Here is an 18,394-nt window from a genome sequence, read left to right as displayed (position 1 = left end):
CAGGATGTTGGGGAAGTCTGGAGAGAAATGACGGTGGGAAACTAGGAAGGTAGGTGAGCAGGGCCCGAGAGCCTGCAGGGAGCGGAGAGGAGTGTTGCAGAGAATATTAGTGGGCGCGGGGTGACACCCGCCTGTGATCCCAGCTCTCTGGAGGCTGTGGCAGAAGGATGGAAAGCTCCAGTCCAGCCTGGGCGGTTTAGTGACTTAGTGAGACCCTGTCTCAAAATGAAAAATCAAAAGCACTGGGAGGTAGCTCAGTTCGAGGCCCTGGGTTTAATCCCTAGAGCTGAAAAAAGAAAGAAAAGGAAAAAAGGGAAGAACTGGAGGGGGTATAGCTGCCACGTAGAGCAACTGCCTAGCATGTGAGGCTCTGGTTTGATCCCCAGTACTTTAAAAAAGAAAAAGAGAAAGGAGAAAGCACCGAGGTAGGGCGCAGGGAAAAGGACGGGGTTCAGGGATGCTGGGTACTGTAGCGGTGGTCAGGCTCGGGCGGGAAGGACGCAGCTGAGAGGCGGAACTGACCCGGTTCTACGGACTTGGCGGGGGAGGTTGGGTCGTCCGACGCCTCCTGAAGGGGTTTAATCAGCACAGTGCTCATAAGGAAGGAAACCACTACAGCAAGAGCTCAGGGAGGCCTCCAGCCCAGGGGACCAGATGGATTTCACTGGGAAGTAGGTGAAGAGCGCCCCCCCCCCCCCGCCCCGCCTGTGGACTTGAAGGGAACCTGGGCCTAAGGTAAAGAACTGTTAGCGCGGCGACGCCTGCAATACCCAGCACTCGGGAGGCTGAGGCAGGAGAATCGCCATGCGTTCGAGGCCAGCCTGGGCTACCAAAAAAAAAAAAAAAAAGTACAGAACTGCTGACCCATTTCTGTACCCAATGGATGTGACCGATCCTGCCCTCTGTGTACACACGAAATGGACTCGCATAATGTCCTAGAAAGTAACACAGCGTCTGAGAGTTCGCGGGGTTAAACACAATCAGCGCCCCCCCCCCCCCCCCCCGCAAATTGTGCTGGACGCAAGGCCTCGTTTACAATCTTCTCCTCCGGAATCACGCCCCCTGCCGCCAGCCCACGTTGTCTCCCCTGCCCCCACATCCCTTGCGACACATTGGGTGTCAGAAACGCCCCACTTCCTTACTCTGCGCGCCCACCCAGCACTTCTTCTTTTTCTTTCTTCTCTTTGGCAGTACTGGGGACTGAACCCAGGGCCTTTGCACTGAGCTACATCCCCAGTCCCTTTTTATCTTTGTTTTTTTGAGTCCAGGTCTCGCTATGTAGCCCAGGCTGGCTTTGAACTCACTGTGTAGCCCAGGCTGGCCTCAAACTTGGCAGGCATCCTCCTGCCTCAGCCTCCCCAGTACCAGGGTCACAGGTGTGTGCCACCATGCCCGTCACTTCCTGAGGAGGCACTGCGGCTGGGCTTGGGATCCAGCCAGCCCCGCACAGCTCCTGGACTCCATCCCTGTCACCCCAGGTCCCAGCCGCAGCCACTTGGTCCACCCCCAGGCCTTCCCACCTACTCCCCCCTTTGAGGGCCCGGAGGGTCCTCAGGTTGCCTCAGCAGTCTTATCTCCTTCATCTAGCTTCCTTGGGGAAACCTCTGGCCTGCCTCCTACCCATTTGCTGTTTACCTCATTCTTTTGTTGGGGACACATCATTGTCTAAAATCAACTTGTCTCTTTACTTATTTATGCTGTTTCTCCACTTCAGATATAAACTGGAGGTGCCCTGTCCTCCTGTTCACTGCCGGGATTTGGCCTGACTCCTGGCGGGAGCACTGAGTTGATGCATGGACTATGGAAAAAAGAAAAAAGGATGGTACAAAAAAGCTGGTTGTGGCGACATCCACTTGTAATTCCAGCAATGCAGGAGGCTGAGGCAGGAGGATCACTGCAAGTGCAAAGCCAGCCTGAACTACATAGCAAAAAGCCAAAAAATAAATGAACAAATAAATAAACAGGGCTGGACTGTGTTAGGCTGCTGAGCACCTTCCTAGCTAGGGCTTCCCATCTGCATGGAGAAGACAGATACTAAGTGCTTACCTGTAATAAACACAGCACACATGAAACAGTGCAGGTAAAAGTGTGGGGACTGATACCAAGGAGAGTTGATTCAGCTTCTCTGTGTTTGTTTTTTTGAGACAGGATCTCACTATGTAGTTCAGGCTGTCATCGAACTCCTGGCAATCCTCCTGCCTCAGCCTCACGAGTTCTGGGACTACAGGCATGGGCCACCACACTCAGCGAGAGTTACTGCAGCAAAGATCTGAAGGTTAAGTGGGGGCCTGATGACTCCACAGCCCCTCACCCACTGCCCAATAGCCCCAGCTTCTGGGGCTGGTGCTTGACAGACACTCCAGAGGCTGCCCGGGAGACCAGAGCTGGGACTGCTGCTCGGGGCGGGGGGGGGGGGGGTGTGTGAGGCCGTGCTAGCTGTTCGAAGGCACTTAGTAATTTAAGATATCTCACAAGTGAACAGCCCCTTTCAGTCCACAGTAAATGACAGCACTCCACTCCGGGCCGTTTCCCCATCACTTTCTAATGGAAGTCACCATGACAGACAGCTGTTTATGTGTGCATTTAACTCCCACAGATGCTGCACCGACACCACCATATAGTTGACAAATTCCCTGGCTGGGTCTCCATGTTCGTTTTGTGCAGTGCCAGCTAAACTGCGTGGTGCTGTAGTTGTTTTTTTTTTTTTTTGGTACCGGGGATTGAACTCAGGACCCTGTGCTTTCAAGGCAGACGGCAGAACCACTGAGCCAAACCCCCGGCCCTGTGGTTGTTTATTTCACCACTGATGTGTTAAAATGTAATCAAGGAGACTTTTTCTCCCTAGATACTACAATATTGCTAGGAAGCAATCCTTGGCCTCAATCTTGGGTGGTACACTGGTGATTTTTTTTGGGGGGGGGGGTACCAGGGATCGAACTCGGGACCCAGCAGTTGCAAGGCAGGCAGCGGAACCACTGAGCTAAATCTATTTAGCCCTAATAGATCAGCCCTGATCTTTTTTTTTTATTATTATTATTATTTTTTATTTTTTAATTTATTTTATTTTTTTTGTGGTACCGGGGATTGAACTTGGGACCTTGCACTTTCGAGGCAGGTGATGGAACCACTGAGCCAAATCCCTGGCCAGCCCTGATCTATTTTTTTAAAAGGGTATTTTGGGGCCAGGTGCGGTGCACGCCTATACTGTCAGGATTTGGGAGGCTGAGGCAGGAGGATCTCCAACTGAAAGCTAACCTGGGCTCCACAGTGAGTTCAAGGCCAGCTTGGACTCCAGAGCAAGACTGTCCCAATGTCTAAAAAAACATCCCTTGGGATATCACTTTATCTTGTTCTTGCCCTTGAACTCAAAACTGTCACTGCCACAGGGCTAATGGATAAATGTTTCATTGCTGGGAGCCTTGGATATCAGCTTTCCTGCTTCCTGTTTCTAACTCACGGCCACTGTAGCTGTCTCTCTATACATTTGTTTCATTGCTGCAAGAATTGATGTTTGTTGAATCAGTGTCTAGTGAGGGTCATTCTACAGTCAAATGAAAAGGTCCTTGTGTTTGGGGAATCAGATTATAACTTCCACCCCTTAGCAGAAATTCAGGTGCCCTAGTGGAAGGCCCGCCTGCACTGTCTGAAAGATGGGCCATCATTATTCCCAAGTCCCACGGGCGCCTGAGAGGATTTGAAGCGGGGAGAAGAGGGCCTGTCAGGGCCTTTTCCAGGCCTCTCTCATCTGTGTGCCCCTAGGCGAATCTCACCTGTTCTTCCCTGTGGGTCAGCAGGTTGGGTTCTCTTGTTCGCTCCCTCTGGAAGCAGCTGGAAAATGGATGGTTATGGAAATCTCTTGCCATGGAAAACTACCGGGGAGGATTTTGAGGGGGCTTGATGCAAAAGCTTTTGGTGTCTTGGAAACTTGGGAAGAGAGAAAGAGACAGAATAGAAACACTGTGCTTCCGGTGTAAATAGTCACCAAAGCTGTCCAGTTCGACTTCATCGCCATACAGTGGAGAGAAGAATCTCCATTCTGAATCACGCAAATGTAGTGATTCTCGTTTCTACACACAGCCACACATGGCTTTTGAGTTTCTTTTAGAGACAAGGTCTTGCTATGTGGTTCAGGCTGGCCTTGAACTCATGGAGCCCTCCTGCCTCAGCCTCCTGAATACTGGGATTACAGGTAGGAGCCACCATGCCTGGCCACATGTGGCTTTGGAGCACTTGAAATGTGGCTAGTGTAACTGAGTCGAGCTGTTTAAGTATAAAATGCACACTAGATTTCAGACTTTGCATGGAAAAAATGTAAAATAACAAATATATATATTTAAATTTTATTTACTTTTTACTTTTTGCAGCATGGAGGATTGAACCCAGGCCCTTCACACAGAGCTACATCCCAAGCCTTTTAAAATTTTAAGACAGGTTCTTGCCAAATCACTAAATTGCCCAGGCTGGGCTTGAACTTGCAATTCTCCTGCCTCAGCCTCCCAGAGTGTTGGGATTACAGGTGTGCACCACCACGCTGGGCCTCATTAGCATATTTAAGAAATTAATTACATGTTAAAAAAATCTTGCATTAGATTAAATAAAATATTATTCAAATTAATTTCTCCTGCTTCTTCTTACTTTTTGACTATGACTACTTGGGAGATTTATGGTTGTTCAAGTAGCTCACATTTTACTCTTGGGCCTACTGAAGTCGGATGCCTGTTTAGTCCAGTTGCTAAGATTCTGTCTTGTTTTTCTTGCTCTCTCAATAGACTCAAGTTCCTCTTGGAGATTCTTCACATTGATAGGAAGAGCCAGCTTCCTCATTCTGTAGGGGCATGGAGTTCTTTCTCACTGAACCACCCTACACCTCTCTCTTTGGGGAGACAGGATTGTGCTTTGTAGTTCAGGCTGGACTTGAACTCACTATGGAGCCCAGGCTCACCTTGAATGCATGATGATCCTCCTGCCTCAGCCTCCTGCCTGCCTGGAGTACAGACACCGCCATGGCTGGCTTTGTTCTGTTCCTGCCATAAGAGCTTGGCTCAAAACCCGTTCCCATAGTGCACAGAAAGCGCGTTGCCAGGGACACCAGTCTCAATGCCCTGGGTGGATGGGACCCATGGGGTCGCTGCAGTGTGACCTGACACAGGAGTAGCCTTGCTATTTTTTCAGAAATGGGTCGTGGCTGTATCATCCAGGCTGGTCCCCTACCTTGGGCTCAAGTGCTCAAACAGCTTCCTAGATCTATGTATACACCATGCTGGGCTCAGGATTAACCTTTTGTTTTGTTTTTTTGAGACAGAGTCTTGCTATGTAGTTCGGGCTGGACAAACTCACTGTGGAGCCCAGGCTGGCCTTGAACTCTTGGTGATCTTTCTGCCTCAGCCTCCCGAGTGCTGGGATCACAGGCATGCACCACCACTCCAAGCCTCTTTTGTCTTTTTTAACCCCAAGTTCATTATTAAAATAAAGTTTTTATCAACTGCATATAAAATAAAAAAAAATAACAGATGCTTTTTTTAAAGAAAGAGACCAGGTACCGTATTCAATGGCCAGGTAAAATAGATGTGCCTCCTTTTCTTGGGGTTTAAAGCTGCCTCATTGAACAGTGCATCCCAGCATCAACAGAAGCTGCGGTTGTACAGCCAGGTGGTCTCTGGTGGGTGCTTCTTCCATTCTGATGGCTGACTGGACTCCAAGAGTGGTTTCTTTGTTTGCTGTTTTGTGGTACTGAGGGGATTGAACCCCAGGCCTTCGCATTGAGCTACATCCCAGTTCTTTTTAAAAATTTTTATTTTTTGAGACTCGGTCTTGCTAAATTGCCCAGGTTCGGCTCCAGCTTTCGATTCCTCCTGCCTCAGCCTTCCCAAGCAATGGCATCACAGGCCTGGGCCACCTGGCCTGGCTTCCAGGTGTTTCCAAGATGACGCTCGGAGATCAGAACACGGCTAATTTTCCCACACAGTGCCGAAGAGGAATAAAAAATGCCAGGGGTTAGATCCACCTTCCGGGGCCTACCGTCCCTCAAAGAGCCTTTTCCAGGAAAGGCGTGGCCAGGCTCGCGGTCCTCCCACAGGGACTGTGGACCGAAGTTTCTGGGTGGTGAGTTTATTCTCAGCCTCGGGCCCCAGCGCACTTTGAATCCAGGACTGTTTTGCTTAGAAACTCGGGAGCCTCAGTTCTCCTCCGCACTACCGTTTAGCGTCGATTCCTTAGTAATAAGCAACCCCGCCCCAAGCCCAGGTGCGTTTGCTTGACCTATTTCCGTTGCTATGCCAACCCAAAGGCCCGCCCCCCTCCCCAGGCGGCCTTGGGATTGGCTGTTCAGGTGGGCCAAGGCCCGGGAGGAGGCGTCCGGGCGGCGGGTTTGTTTTCCCTGCTGCCAGTCGGGGTGAAGGTCACCCGGCGCTTTTCCCAGGGAGCAGCGCCGCCGGCCTGAGTCTGGCCCCTTAGCCCCAGCCGGGCTCTGGGTGGGTCGCTGGAGATCAGTTTATGGTTCAGCCTGTGTTACTGGGTGGGCCTTGAGAAATTTAAATGACAATAGCAAACATTTCCATTGCGCTTATTCAATGCTAGGTATTTTCTTGGAATATTAATCCTGACCACAGCCCCAGGAGGTGCGGACCTTTGCCACCCCCATTTTACAGATGAGGAAACCAAGGTACGGGATGCTGAGGACCCTTTCCTAGCATGTGATAGTAAATGCAACGTGATCTGGCAAAACCGTGTGAGGCTGACACCTGTTCTTACATTCGAGGCGAGTAGCAGTAAACGTATTGGATTTTAATAAATTCTATTGTTAATTCCATTTTTATTCTTTTTGGGGGCGGGGGTTGAGACAGGGTCTCTATGTAGTAGCCTAGGCTGACCTCGAACTCGTGGCGATCCTCCTGCCTTAGTCTCCTGAGTGCTGGGATCACAGGTGTGCACCACCACACCCAACAGTTTTTATTCTTTTGATGATCCCGGGGCTTCCATGAGATGCTGGCGTGACAGAGACAGGTGGGAGAGCATGGGAGTTGGTCCCCAGCGCAGCCGGATAAGAGAGTAACTTCTAACGCTCTGTCACACAGTAGAGAGACTTGTTGGCGACAGTTAATTGTTTATTTCCAAATGGCTAGCAGGGAGGATTTTGATTGTTCCTGGCATAAAGAAATGGTAATTGTTGGAGGGGATGGATATTACCAATTTTCCCATCTCATTGCTACACATTGTAGACATATCTTGATATATCACACTGTATTTCACAAACATATGCAATTCATATGTGCTGATTAAAAATTAAAGCAGCTGGGCATGGGGGCACATACCTGTGATCCCAGCACTCGAGAAGCTGAGGCAGGAGGGTTGCTGTGATTTCGAGGCCAGCCTGGGCTACATAGACCTTGTCTCGAAAACCACCATACATGTATATATATTATGACAACACATGTAATTTATATAAATGTAATGTCAACAACAACCAAAAAGAAGGAGAATGAGATGAAACTTTATTTTTTCTTTTTTGCAATACTGGGGATTGAACCCAGTGGCTCTCTACCACTGATCTACACGTCCAGCCCAGCCTTATCTTGTTTCTCCTTCCCTCCCCTCTCTTCCTCACCTCCTTTTTGTTTCCTTTTCTTTTCTGTCCTCTTCCCTTCTTCTTCCTCCTCTTTTCCTTCATTTTCTTTTCAGTACTGGGAGTTGAACCCAGGATCTTCACACTGAGTTACATCCCCAGCCCATTTTTCAAAAGTTTGAAACAAAATCGCCCAAGCTGGGCTCAAATTTGAATCCTCCTGCCTCAGCCTGCAGAGTAGCTGGGATTACAGGTAGGTGCCACCATGCCTTGGTAGAGATGAAGCATTTTTGTGAGAGTATGACTTTTTTTTTTTTCATATTTTTGAGCTTCAGTGAGGACCATGTGAATTCAGTGCCTTTGTTTTTTTTGGGGGGCGGGGGGTGGAGACAGGGCCTCGCTATGTAGCTCAAGCTGGCCTTCAACTCATTATGTAGCACTGGTAGGCCTTGAACTTATGGTGATCCTCCTGCCTCAGCCTCCAGACCGCAGGGATAACAGGCATGTGCCACCACTCCCAGCTCTTTCGATTTTTAACACTAACATATGAAGCCTTAGTATTTGCACTGCATTTTATAGTTTGTATTTTGCATTATGCTTAATGATGAGCATTAGCATCTTTTCAGGGACTTCTTACAGGCTGCATTCCTGTGTGCAGAAGTACTTAAGCAACTGCTGGGGAGTGAGCATGTAGTATGAGGGGAGGTTGATAAAGGGTCCTGAAGCTATAAGGATAATTTTTTTTGGTTGGTTTTTGGAGACAGGGTCTTGCTATATAGTCAAGACTGGCCTTGAACTCATGGGGATCCTCCTGCCTTGGCCTCTTGAGGGCTGGGATCATGACCTCTGCCACCATGCCTGGTTATTTGTCCTATATTGTTTCTGTAACTATGAGGATTCTCTATGCAAATGTTCTTTGAATGCATATATAGTTATACTTAGGATGGTTCGCCTTAATGATTTCTTGATTTTATGATGGCAAGAAAGGGATAGCATTCAGTAGAAACCGTACTTTAAATTCTGAATTTGCACCATTCCCCAGGCTTGTGATGTCCCCTGGGATGCCAGCTGCACGTGACCACAAGGACAACAGCTGACTCTGCCGTGTTCCGTGGGCTAGGCTACAACGTTGCCCAGGTGAGGGCACCGAATGAGTTTTCGACTGAAGATTTTCAGCTTCCAGTGGGTTTCTCAGGAGGTAACCCTGCTGTAAGGTAAGGAACATCCATATATTTACACATTCATCGAGACCTTACAGAGTGCTGGGCCCTGTTCTAAACATGTTATGTGCAGAACAAAATCTTGGTAGTGCCACAGGTAGATACTTTTATGATCCCCATTTTTTTGTGGCGAAACATTTATTGGTACATTTTAGACATACATAATGATAACCCTTATCATAGGGAATTTGCGCCTGTACATGATACCTCTCCTCTCTTTTTTCCCATTCCCCACCTCCTCAAGCCCTCTCCTCTCCCTATGTACAAAAGCTTTGTTTTCACTTTTTCCTTCTATTTTCACTTTTTTTTCTTGTTCCTTCCTTCCTTTCTCCCTTCCTCTTCCTTTGTTCCCCTTCCCTTTGAACATTTTCTTCCCATTTCCCAATATCTCTTATACATTTTAGTCCTTATTTCCATTTTTGGCTTCTTATACCAGAGAAACAATGTGGTATTTAGACATATGTGTCTGAGTTATTTCACTTAAGAGTATGGACTCAAAGTGCATCCATTTAGCTATAAATGTTTTATGCTCATCCTTCTTTATGTCAGAGTAGTATTCCATTGTGTAAAAAAACCACATCTTTATCCATTCATAAGATCCTCATTGTAAAGGCATCACAGCACAGAGAGGTACGGTTGTTCAAGGACACACAACTGCTAAGTGCCTGTTATGGTTGATATCTGGATGTCCTCCCAAAACCTCATGTACTCATAGGTGAGGTTTTTAGGAGGTGATTGGATCATAGGTGTGATACTCATCAGTGGATCAGCCTGCTGATGAGTTTGTAGCTAACTGTGATGTTGAGAGGTGAATGCTGTTTGTAGGAGGCAGGCCACTGGGGGCATGGCCTTGCAGGGTCTATCTCTCTCCCTCCTCCTCCCTTGATCCCTCTCTGCTTCCTGTCTACAATGCCATGGACTGTTCCTCCTCTGTGATGCCCCTCTACCATGCTGCCTGCCTTGGAGCCAGCAGACTGTGGATTGAAACCTCTACAAACTGTGAGCCAAAATAGACCTCTCTTCCTTTACCTTGTGGGTGCAGGATAATTTGTCTCAGCAACACAAGACAGTGCCTAACATGAGATTTAAAGCCAGGAATCTGGTTTTGGTGACTTATACATTATATTATATTATTTTATTTTATTTTATTTTTTTTTTGAGGCAAGGTCTCACTATGTAATTCAGGGTAGCCTTGAACTCACTATGTAGCCCAGGGTGGCCTTGAACTTGTGGCAATCCCCCTGCCTCAGCCTCTCAAGTGCTGGGATTACAGGTGTGCACCACAACACCTGGCAGATTCCTTATTTTGATCAATTTCCAGGATATAATTTTTTTTTGAGACAGGGTCTCACTATGTAGTCAAGTCTGGTCTCCAGATAACTATGTAGCCCAGGCTCACCTCGAACTCATGGTGATCCTCCTGCCTCAGCCTCTGAGTGTGGTACTACCACACAGGGCTCCAGAATATAGTTAACATATAATGCACTTGTCAGTCATGCTGCATAAACATGCAGAGGTGCCCAAAGGGGCTATAAAAACCCTGCAGCAGGGCCTCAGAGAGTGCCCTGCACCCCTGGAGACCCCCTGAATGCTCGCTGTGCTCTCTTCCTCTTCCTTGCAGAGTGCAGGCCCAGCACTGCTCACTCCAGGCCGAGCAAGACACAGTAGCGCCGGGACCTGAGGGCGGTGACCCAGCCCCTAGTGCTGCAGTCTGTGGGGGCACGGGCTTTCCTTTCTGCTCGGCAAAGGGGCTGGAAAATAGACAACCCTAGGCAGTGCCATGGTGCAGGAGTAGACGGAAGAGAGGGGGCGTCACCTCCAGCGCCACCTGGAGCTGCACCTGTCTCCCTTCCGTGCTGGCGGACACCTCTCCTCTCCGGGATCCCAGGGCAGGCAGCCCACAGCGCACACCAGTCTCGAGCACCTTCTGGTGCCATGCCCCTGTGCCCCTCTCTGTGTCAAGCCAAGGTTTCCTGGGATGAGGCCACCGAGGGGCAGAGAAGGGAATGCTATGTGCACATGAGTCACAGGCACTGGGACTCTAAAGCTGGTGGATGACCTAACAGGGCAATGTCATGGGAACCAAGGGAAATATTTACCTGGGAGGCTACCCACAAAGCCTGAGGTTACCTGTGGTCCTAGGCCAGCTATTGTTGAGTGCGTCTTGTGTCTTGCGGGACAGGAAGGGAACATGAAAGAAGACTTTACAGGTGAGATTCACCTGCAGCCCTCAAAGCCTCTATTCAGAAACTTTGCTTTGTTTTTGTTTTTTAAATTTCTGAGACACTGTCTCACTATACAGTTCAGGCTGGCCTTGAACTCACTGTGTAGTCCATTCTGACCTGGGTGATCCTCCTGCCTCAGCCTCCCAAGTGCTGGGATTATGGGCATGTACCACCACACACTTATTTCAGAAACTCTGAAGGGCCTGGGAGAAGTAGTTTAAGGAAAATGGCATAGAAAAGGCAACCAGACACCTAATGCCAGGAAGAGGGGCCTACACCACAAAAGACATGGAAGGAAGGAGAATCGAATTCATTACAACGGCAGTGAGAACTCCTGCCCACTCAGCTCTGGGCACCACCCATGAGCCTCCAGCCTCCCTGCTGCCCTGGCTGGTGCCCAGCATCTGTCACTTATCTGGGAGGCCCAGCTGCCGTCTTCCCAGACAGCTGTGGGACCAGCAGTGCTGAAGGGGAGGTGTGGGCAGGCTCTCATCGCTCAGCTCAACCCATGTTTCCCTGACCAGAAGGCTCCAGGGTCTAGGAGAGAGGAGGGAAGCCAGCCAGGAGATAAAGCTCTGAGCTGGGCCACTTCTATAGACCAGAGGAACCCACCTCCTTTGCTGTTTCCCTGATGCCGATGGCTGTGGGTTGGAGGAGCAAGGCCTTCAGGTGGGGGTTTCTGTCCCCGCTCTGCACCAATGAGCTGACTGCACAACCTCAAGCAGGTCTCTAGTGCTCAGAACCCACCTGGCTTCCTGAGGATGAGGACTGTGCCCTCCCTCCCCAATCTCTTGGGCTCAGGAGGGACAAGGCCTTCAGGGTGTTTCCCCCAGGGTTCACGGGCCCCCTGTTAGAATTGCAAATTGCTGGGCCTAGTGGCGCACGCTTGTGATCACAGCCCTCAGGAGGCTAAGGCAAGAAGATCCCGGAAAGTTGGAGGCCAAGCTGAACTATACAGTGAGGATACTGTGAGACCCGCCCCCCCATCTCAAAACAACAACAACAAATGCAAATCCTTGTGTGTTGTCCTGGGCCTGCGGGTCAGAAGCTCCCCGGCGGGGCTGACCCTCTGCATGCACAGCATGGCCAAGGGGTTCAGCTGCCACCTCCTGCTTGGGAATCACTGTGTTCTGCTCTCCAGTGAAGGCAGAGATGAGATATCTGAAAAAACCGAACTTCCTGTTAAATCATTCTTTCTAAAAAAATCGCATGTGTTTTGTACTTAAGGAGGGGAGAGGGCTTGAGGAGGGGAAAGGGATAAAAAAATTGTGTGTGGTTAGTGCATGTCAGTGTGACGCGAGGAGGGTTATTCTGAAAGTGGGCGCTGGCGAGTCGATATCTCAGTCAGTCTCAATCCCGCTTCTCTCTTCCTGTCCTCCCCTTCCGGCTGTGCCCTTCCCTGCCGCTGGCTTCCTGTCTGCTCTCCTTTAATTCTTTCACTATTAATTGATATACACATTGAGTCATTTGAACGCTGGAAGATAGTTACAGTTGGGAAAAGTGTTCCTGCTCCTCCTCTTCCTTCTTGTGCAGAAAGATCTTCAGTCACCTCTGGTCCCCGATCCCCCACAGGTTACCCAGTGCTCTGCCACTGAGCTACGCTCTAGCCCCTTTCCACATAGCTCTTGTTTTTATTAGCACATGTTTGCAGTACACAGTGTTCCCTTTCCTTGTGTGGAGTTGGCACATGTATATAACTCATCTCATTCCTTTTTCTCATTCTCTCTTTCATCCCACCATCCCTTGATCCTCTTCCATATGAAAAAAACCCTATCTTTCTGCTTCCTATTATTATTATTATTATTTTTGGTACCAGGGACAGAACTCGGGACCTTGTGCTTATGAGGCAGGCGGCGGCACCACTGAGCTAAATCCCCGGCCACCTCTGCTTCCTATTATTTATCTTTTATTTATACTTTGGGTTTTTATATAAAAGAAACCATGTGATATTTAAGCTTGTATGTCTGATTTGTTTCACTTAACATTATGGTTTCAAGGTGCTTCCATTTTCTTACAAATGCCTCAAGCTTTTCCTTCCTTATGGCAGAGTAGTACTCCACTGTGTGTTAATACCACATTTTCTCTATCCATTCATCTGTTGATGGACATATAGGCCACTCTCAAGATTTAGCTATTCTGAACTGTCCTACTATAAACATGAGTATGCATGTGTCATGGTAATATGTTCATCTCGGCTCTTTTAAAATTTTTTTTTTGTACCAGGGATCGAACTCAGGACCTTGTGCTTTTGAGGCAGGCAGTGACACCACTGAGCTAAATCCCCAGCCTTTAAATTTTATTTTGAGGCAGGGTCTCATGAAGCTGCCTAGTCTGGTCTCAAATTTGCAATCCTATGCCTCCACTTCCTGAGTAGCTGGGATTATAGGCATGTGCCACCATGCTTGGCTTTCAGAGATGCTTTTACACGTGGCCAGTGTTATGGGCTGAATTTTGACCTCCCCTAAGAATTTGTATGTTGGAGCGCTAAGCCTCAGAAGCTCAGAACATGAGCAGACTCAGAGCTGAGGAGCTTGGACAGGCCTGTGAGGAAACACTGGGTGGCCCTGATCCGGCAGACTTTATAAGAAATTTGGATACAGATGGGTCCTGAGGAAAGAGCTTGGGGAGACACAGGGAGAAGGCCATCTCTCCAGGGCAGAGCACAGCCTGGCATGTTCTGTCACAGCAGCCACAGCCCACTGGCCCGGCCAGAGCGAGGCAGGGAGTGCCAGGCGGAGCCAGAGCTGGACCGCTGCTCCAGGACAGAGCATCTGCCCAGGGCAGCCTCTCGGCAGGCAGAAAAAGAGAGGAAGGGTAGTGTGGCCGCTCACTGCCAAGAGGGCTTCACTTCACCTCCCAGTGCCTTACCCACTGCCGGGAGAGACTGGAGAGGACAGAGCGCTCCAGAATCAGGAAGTGCTGACCACAGGAGCGCGGATCACTGGGGCTGAGCACAAGGGGCTGAGGGGCGTCTGGAAGTTGATGGGGAGACCAGGCAGAGCCTGTGGACCAGACCAGGGACAAGAGCATCACACTCATGTCTAAGGGAACAAGAGATTCAGGACTTTGATCTAAGTGGGTTTGTTCCTCCTAACTGGATTTCACTGACTTCATTTAAATCATTAAAAAAAAAATTCCTCTTGGGAGGCAGAGGCAGGAGGATTGCCTCCATCCAGTTCCAGGCCAGTGGACTGGCGGTGTCAGACTATGGCTATCCTGTGACAGTCACTGTTTTATCTGTCTGCCAGGCTTATCTGAGGAGGAGCAGCCTCGCTCTTCTCCCCAGCTCACAGGGTGCAGTGCTGGAGACCGTTCAGTGAAACAGTTAGGCCATGAGTGGGCAGAGGATGGCTGCCTTGATCTGAGTGAAGAGTCACACAGCTTTTAAAGCAGGGAGGGCAGACATGCTTTCAGGTCTCAGTGACTTGTTTTTGTTCTTCTGTTGGAAAGGCCTCCTGGGGTCTCCAGCACGCGGGAGGTGTGAAGATGGCACAGTCAGACCCTGGTCCATCCCTGAGCTCTGCAGAATGGAGGGCCAGGGACAGACACGGCCCTGCGTCCACTGTGCCGCCTCTGTCCAGGCTGCTCGCTGACGACAGGTGTCGTGTGGAGTGGACCCAGCAGGAGGAAGTGCACTCGCTTTGGCTTTGTGATTGCTGGTGTTTGGGACGACATTGTCTGTAGTGGGCAGATGGAGAGAGGAGAGGGCAAGTGGCATGAGGTTCGCTCTAGTTTGCTTCTGACACGAGACAGCAGAGCTCATGGTGATCCTCCTGCCGGGCTTGGGATACAATCAGACATGCTCCATATAATCCGTCTTTGTTTACACAAAAACACACACACACCCCATATTTGCCTCTCTGGACAACCCTGACTAATATGCCCAATAAAACCTGATTTCCTGATGTCTAGTTCCAGGCCCTGAGCTCCCAGGCAGAAATGGAGCGGGGAGAAGCCAGCCCAGGTTCCTGTCCTGATAGAGGTTGCAGTTTACGGCTGAGATCAGAGGGAGAGGCACCGCTCAGATAAAGCCTGGCAAATCATTAACTCAAAGTGCCACAGCAAGAATGCAGAAGGAACCCAGGTGCTGCAGCACCTGCCTGTCGTCCCAGTTTCTTGGGAGGCTGAGGCAGGAGGATCACTTGAGCGCAGGAGTTCAAGGCCATCCTGGGCAACATGGGGAGCTCTTGTTTCAAAAAAGACAACAAACAAGAACACTGACAGGCAACGAAGAGCGATAAGCACCCAAGATGGAGGCCCCTCCCTGTCTGGGGCTTCAGTGAGGAAGAGAAGAACTGTGTAAGCTGAGGCCCCGAAAACAGCATCCTGGGCGAAGGCAGCAGTGGGCATTCAGCGCCCCCCCCCCGCCCCCCGAGTGGGGAAAGGGCCTTGATGCTGTAGAACTGAAAGGAGACAGCTATGGTAGAGCAAAAAGGACAAATTAAGCTAATAAACTATTTTTTGAGAAAAAAGTCTTGCTGTGTAGCCCAGGCTGGCCTCAAACTCACAGAGATCCTCCCGACTCAGCCTCCCAAGCACTGGGATTACAGGGGTGCATCACCACGCCCAGCTTATTTCATTGTTTTCTTTTTGGTGCTGGGAATCAAACTCAGGGACGTGCACTTGCCAGGCAGACACTGTACCACTGAGCAACATTCCCAGCCCTTTTCATTGTTTGCAGTATGAGTATTTCATTAACTACAGAAATGTGATTTTAAAAATGTGTGTAAATTCACAAATATGAGAAAAATCTATTAGAAACCTGGTGAAAATCCCCTTTTTTCATTTTGGAAGATGAGTTTACTTATGCGGTAATGAAATACCAGAGTGAACCCGTAGGTGACTGACATTAATTTTGACACATTCATTTGCTAAACATCTGGATGATTATCAGAGAATAATGACAACAATAATAAAAATGAATATTTACAGATTTTGCCATGAGCCAGGTGCTGGGACAAGGTTTTTTTCCCCCACTGACTCATGCAGTATGCATTGTAGGCCTATTCAGAATATAATACTTTTCTTCAGTTTACAAATGAGTTAATCAAGTTTTAAAGAAGTTAAGTAAATTTCTTAAAGTTATGCAACTACCTAATAGGGAGAACTGAGTCTCAGTCTCCCTCTCTCTCTCTCTCTCTCTCTCTCTCTCTCTCTCTCTCTCTCTCTCCCTTTCTCTCTCTCTCTCTAGAGACAGAGTCTTGCTATGTATTTCAGTCTGGTCTTGAACCCACTGAGTAGCCCAGGCTGAGCTTGAACTCATGGCAATCCTCCTGCCTCAGCCTCACAAGCGCTGAGATTACAGGTGTGCAACACCACACCTGGCTCATAAAAATTATTGAGACTTTTTTTTTTCCTGTACTGAGCCTTTTTTGTTTTTTATTTTTTCTGTACCAAGTGTTTAAAACCTAGTCTGTATATGACATAGTGCATCTCAGTTTGGAGACTAAATTTTTATTAAAAATACTTGATCTATACAGATTTCATAAAATTCACAGTTGAAAAAGTCACCACACATCGTCACGTCATTCTAAACATATTCAGAAATGATCTATTAACTAAATATAAACTAAATAAAATTTGTTTGTTTTGATTTTTTTGAAACAGGGCCTTGCTACATAGCCCAGGCTGGCCTTGAACTCACAGTGATCCTTCTGCCTCAGCCTCCTGAGTGCTGGGATCACAGACATGCACTACCATGCCTGTCTCAAATGAATTTTAAATAAAATAGCACACAATTAAAAATGGCCTTTCTCAGTCACCGTAGCTGTATTCCGCGTGCTCATTAGTCATGAATGAGCTTCTTGGAACATTCTGTTTTTCTGCCTGAATTCAGCTTTCTGTTGAGGGCTGACTCTGTGGGGAACAAAACTTCTGCCCCAGGCACAGAGACGAGTAAATTCATGGAATTGAAAGAAGGCTCAGCCAGGGGTTCAGGGAAAAGACCTTCCTCGGTTGTGGTTGTGTTAAGGTTACAGTAAGTTCTAGGTCCTGGGTACAGGGAAGGACGCGCCATGCGTTTTCTGGTTTTCAGAGAAGGGGCCACCCGTGTAGATGAGGAAACCTGGCTTCCCAAAAGGACAAGGTCTTGAGCTATTCAGGAGACAGCCAAAAGAAAACTGCATCGTGGCCGGGGATATAGCTCAGTGGTGCTGCACCTGCCTGGCGAGCTCGAGGCCCTGAGTTCGTTTCCCAGTACCAGAAAAACAAAAACAAAAAACCTCCCCAAAAGAATCCCCTCAAAACAGCCTCGGGCTCCGCTGAGCTTGTCCATGAGGTCATGAGCTCTGTCCCCACCAGTCTGTCACACAGGAAGGGGCTGAGGCAGAGCCCAACTCCACACTGCCAAGCTTGGAATAAAACAGATCTCAGGGTGACTCTCGTGGCAGTTGTTCGTGGGGTCCCCAGGCCATGGCCCCTGTCCTGAGGTGGCAGAAATATGTAACCCCAAGTCCATTTCATAGCAGGAGCAATTCTTTGAACCCTCTTGGGAGCTGGAAAAAATTCAGTTTTTGTTATGTTTGCAAGTAATTAGGGAGTAAAGGGGTGAATTTAGGCTTAAGGAATTAACGTAAGAGAAGGATATTACTCATGTTATATTGAAACATATTTTGATATGTTTTGTGATAATATTTATGACGCCTATGAAGACGAACGTTAACTTTTCCCTACTTAACAAATGACATAATGTGATTCGATTTGCTGTGAATAAATTACAGAAAAAAGCAAGGGCTGAGAAATGAATATAAAAACGACATATTTCCTTTGCTTTGGACACCAGGTGTGTATTAAAGTGTGGGCCGAGATTTAACTGTGTCACGGCACTGGAGAGCTCATGGTAGGAATCCTCGCATTTTGTGTGCGATAAAAATGAAATCATCACTTTAATTCGATTATTTTGTGTGTTTTGTTTTGCTGAGAAGAGACAGTGTGAGGGCTCCGGGCTCGCCCTAGACGGTAAACTGATACTCAGGTGCTCTGAGTAACCCGAAGAGGATTCGGTTTTGAGTCAGTCAGGCTATCCGGCTTTGAATCTGCCGCGGCCGCTCAAGCTGCGCGAAGCTGGGAAGCTCCGCTCTGGACCGTGCTTAACTTGCCCGAAAAGTGATATTCACAGCCGAACCTGCTTGCTTAATTCTGTCCTGGGGATTGAGCTGGCTTCCGCGTGTGGCGGGCTCACCCGGAGCAGGGCTGCGGTTTGCTCTCACCGCTGGGCCCGGAGTGGCATAGTGTCTCAATCAGGACTCAGAATTAGAACCCAGGACGGAGCACCTGCCCTGTTTCAACCAGGAGGTGTGCACTAGTTTCTCAGTCAGTGGTCCCGGAACGTCGGTGCTATTTATGACAACAAACAAAGCGACTTGTACGGTTTTTTTTTTTTTTTTACT

The 18,394-nt window shown here is 48.6% G+C and overlaps 1 long non-coding RNA gene across 1 annotated transcript in view; it reads left to right on the top strand.

The window, feature by feature from the left end:
* Positions 1 to 6,375: 6,375 nt before the first annotated feature.
* Positions 6,376 to 18,394, top strand: part of LOC147823577 (uncharacterized) — a 96,040-nt gene continuing 84,021 nt past the window's right edge. The window contains exons 1-2 of the long non-coding RNA XR_015443538.1: positions 6,376 to 6,757; positions 8,604 to 8,775. This is a non-coding gene — a long non-coding RNA (uncharacterized LOC147823577). The remainder of the gene's footprint in view (positions 6,758 to 8,603; positions 8,776 to 18,394) is intronic.

The sequence above is a fragment of the Heterocephalus glaber genome, unplaced genomic scaffold, assembly GCF_053883595.1.
Source record: "Heterocephalus glaber isolate CG9 unplaced genomic scaffold, H.glaber_assembly_v1.0 deba00001572, whole genome shotgun sequence".
In the NCBI taxonomy this organism is placed as follows: Eukaryota; Metazoa; Chordata; class Mammalia; order Rodentia; family Bathyergidae; genus Heterocephalus; species Heterocephalus glaber.
Note: the sequence above shows the minus strand (reverse complement) of the source record. Positions and strands in the feature narration are given on the sequence as shown.